The sequence below is a fragment of the Mercenaria mercenaria genome, chromosome 14, assembly GCF_021730395.1.
Source record: "Mercenaria mercenaria strain notata chromosome 14, MADL_Memer_1, whole genome shotgun sequence".
In the NCBI taxonomy this organism is placed as follows: domain Eukaryota; kingdom Metazoa; phylum Mollusca; class Bivalvia; order Venerida; family Veneridae; genus Mercenaria; species Mercenaria mercenaria.
In genome coordinates this window covers 68,331,917-68,334,954 of record NC_069374.1, presented here as the reverse complement: position 1 = coordinate 68,334,954, position 3,038 = coordinate 68,331,917, and the positions used below count along the sequence as shown (strand labels likewise).

Below are 3,038 nucleotides of genomic sequence, written 5' to 3'. Positions count from 1 at the left end.
CACGTGATAACATATTTATGACGTCAATGGAGTATTATAGTTTATATTTTGTGAGAAAGTGCACTTTAATAGATGTGGCTCGTTGGTCTAGGGGTATGATTCTCGCTTTGGGTGCGAGAGGTCCCGGGTTCAAATCCCGGACGAGCCCTGAATTTTTTTCTCAATCTAAGTCCAATTTATATTGTTCGAGTCAGAAATAAACTGGAAAGAGTAACTTGTAGAAAAACAGAAAAATGTATTTTCTATACGTAACGTTGTTGCTATTTGAAATTCTGTAGAGCTCAGTTAAGATCAGTTTTAACATACCCCTTCCCCATTCACTCCACCACCACTAACAATTTGCTTGTACCCATTTGCAATTTGGTTCACTGAGGCAGTCGCGATAAAGTGGCAGAAGAACACACCCCAATGGTAGCATCCAGGAATTGAACCCGAGGCCTTCACCTCCATTTTAAAGAAAGAGTCTTCTAAGCCCTCTTGGTTAATGCGTCGGCTAAAAACACTGAACACCGAACTAATATATATTATAGTTTAAGTCGGAAGAAAGATCTAATTCCAAGAGGTTTTGCTTGAGGATCAGACTATAAGGGATTTACTAAAGAAAACTGATTGAAAATGTATATTGAGTATGCTGCCCTTGTTTATGTTGTTATTTTTTATTCAGTCTGATGTTTGCTTTTTGACGGGGGGTGGGGGTGGCGGGAGGGTACACCTTAGTTTTGCATCCTGTTTTGAACTTATTATGAATGTGTATATTTTTAGACGAAAAAGTACCTTAGTAGTGTGTCTATTTGTTCAAAATCAGCAATGTCAAGTATTCCTTTTAAGTAGCCTATGTATTCCAGGATTCTTTTATTTTAGTTTTAATGTTACCCCATACAATACAACACCAGTCAAAGTGGGGTAAGAATTGTAGACAAATTTCTTCACATATAATGAAAAAAAGTAGTTTAATACAAGACAAGAGGTAAAGTAATGAATTCCATTTTTATATACAACATCAAACATGTTTATTCCAAGACAAAGTATTATGTATAGCAACTCAATGCAAGTGATTCATTTCTATTATAAACCGGTTTAACATTTCGTTTCGATGCTAAATACATAACTTTAGTTTTAGCAGAATTAATTGACATACAGTTATTAATATATAGTCACATTTTTAAGACATGAATGGGAAGAAGAAATGGTTGTATCATCTGCAAATATATCAATACTGCAGTCTGAGTCTACAGAAAGTGGCAGGTCATCGAAAATATCACTGAGTTACTAATACTACTGTTTAAAATTATATTTACTGCCATTATAATCACCAGGCACGGGTCCAGGTGGGGGGCCAGGGGGCCCGGGCCCCCCCAGCTGGCTGGCTAGCTACGAATTTTATTACTATGGGCCCCTCAATTTACAAATTTATACACCAGCGCAATTGGCTTGATTTGACAGCAATACACAGGCTAAAGAGCCATAAAACCGTGTCCGGTAGTGGAAATTAGCCCCAGGCATGTTACAGGTAAAAGTTTATTTGTACATGCTTCATTGATCGCTTGCTTATTAAGGCGGTACTTGAACAAGTGACCAATGAGGTTGCCCGATACATGAGGTTGTAATTGTATTGATTTAGAGATTGCATTGTAATTTTACAACAATTATGAATTTGAAACTATTGTCTCAAGTTTACTCTTTTGGGTCCAAAAACTTACTTAAAAACTTTCATGTATTTAAAAGTAGTTTCTTAGTAAATCTTACAAAACACATCTAAAACTTGTTATTTATGAGGGGTTTTATACATAAAAATATGTGCTGTGATGTTAAAGTTTGTACAGTTAAGAGTTCATTGGCATTTGAAAAAAATATGATGTAAATAGTAATTGTCGTAATACTTTGTTTTGTTGGAAATCTAAAAACATTTGGCCATTTTGCAAATAAATCAATCATCTTAAAACTTCAACATGTTTTTCTTTTTATTATATTTGCTTAGAACACAAGAAATGCAGAAAAAGTTCAAAAAATATTTTTGTGTTATTATTTATTTTATTATTAATATTTATTTGTGAATTAAGTAAATAATTTTTCTACAAGTCATGTCATTCTGTATATCAGTTTTGAGCAGTTTTTGATAACTTTCATTTTAGTGAAATTACACATATTATTTTTTCTTGAAAAAAAGATTTTCTTGATTAAAATGTAGTATAATTATTGCTGACAATCATATAGTTTGTTTTATTATGATAAATAAAGTTGGTTTACAAACCACTAGCTTCTTTATTACTGGTTTTGTTTGTTTGTTTTGGGTTTAACGCCGTTTTTCAACAGTATTTCAGTCATGTAACGGCGGGCAGTTAACCTAACCAGTGTTCCTGGATTCTGTACCAGTACAAACCTGTTCTCCGCAAGTAACTGCCAACTTCCCCACATGAATCAGAGGTGGAGGACTAATGATTTCAGACACAATGTCGTTTATCAAATACTCACGGAGAACATAAGCCCCGCCCGAGGATCGGACTCGCAACCCCGCGATCCATAGACCGACGCTATTACTGGTAGCTGGTTAATTATACATTGGATTGGTAGATATCAGAGCCAATACACTGAGACCTGGGTATCATACAGAAAAATGAAGTCCATACACTGTGACTGTACAATCATACATACATACATTGAAAAGGCTTGATGAAATGATTAAAAAATAGACTTTTCCTTAAATATATAATACATTCATGCATCTTTAAAGGTGTTTCAGGTAGCAGGAAAATGCATCTTTTCATGTGCCATATTAAAAAATTTCCGACATCGGGAGGGGATACCCCTCCCCAGCCCACCCCAGGTTGGGCCCCCCCAGCAAAAAAATCCTGGACACGGGCCTGATCACTGTAAGGGGACGTATACTGTGCACTGAAAGATGTTATGCGAAACGAGGATAGTTTCCCTTTACTCACGCCAGGGTTGGCCGCCAATGACTTCAACAAGTAAAGAGTCACCTATGGCAAATAAAACCTTCAAATGTTTCCCTTCCGGGATTCCGTGACAGCCGCGGTGAT

General features: G+C 36.0%; 1 non-coding gene across 1 annotated transcript; it reads left to right on the top strand.

Moving 5' to 3' along the window:
- The first annotated feature begins 76 nt into the window (after window positions 1-76).
- Trnap-ugg (transfer RNA proline (anticodon UGG)) lies at window positions 77-148 on the top strand. Its single transcript has one exon. It is a non-coding gene; the product is annotated as a tRNA-Pro (tRNA).
- Window positions 149-3,038: the final 2,890 nt, after the last annotated feature.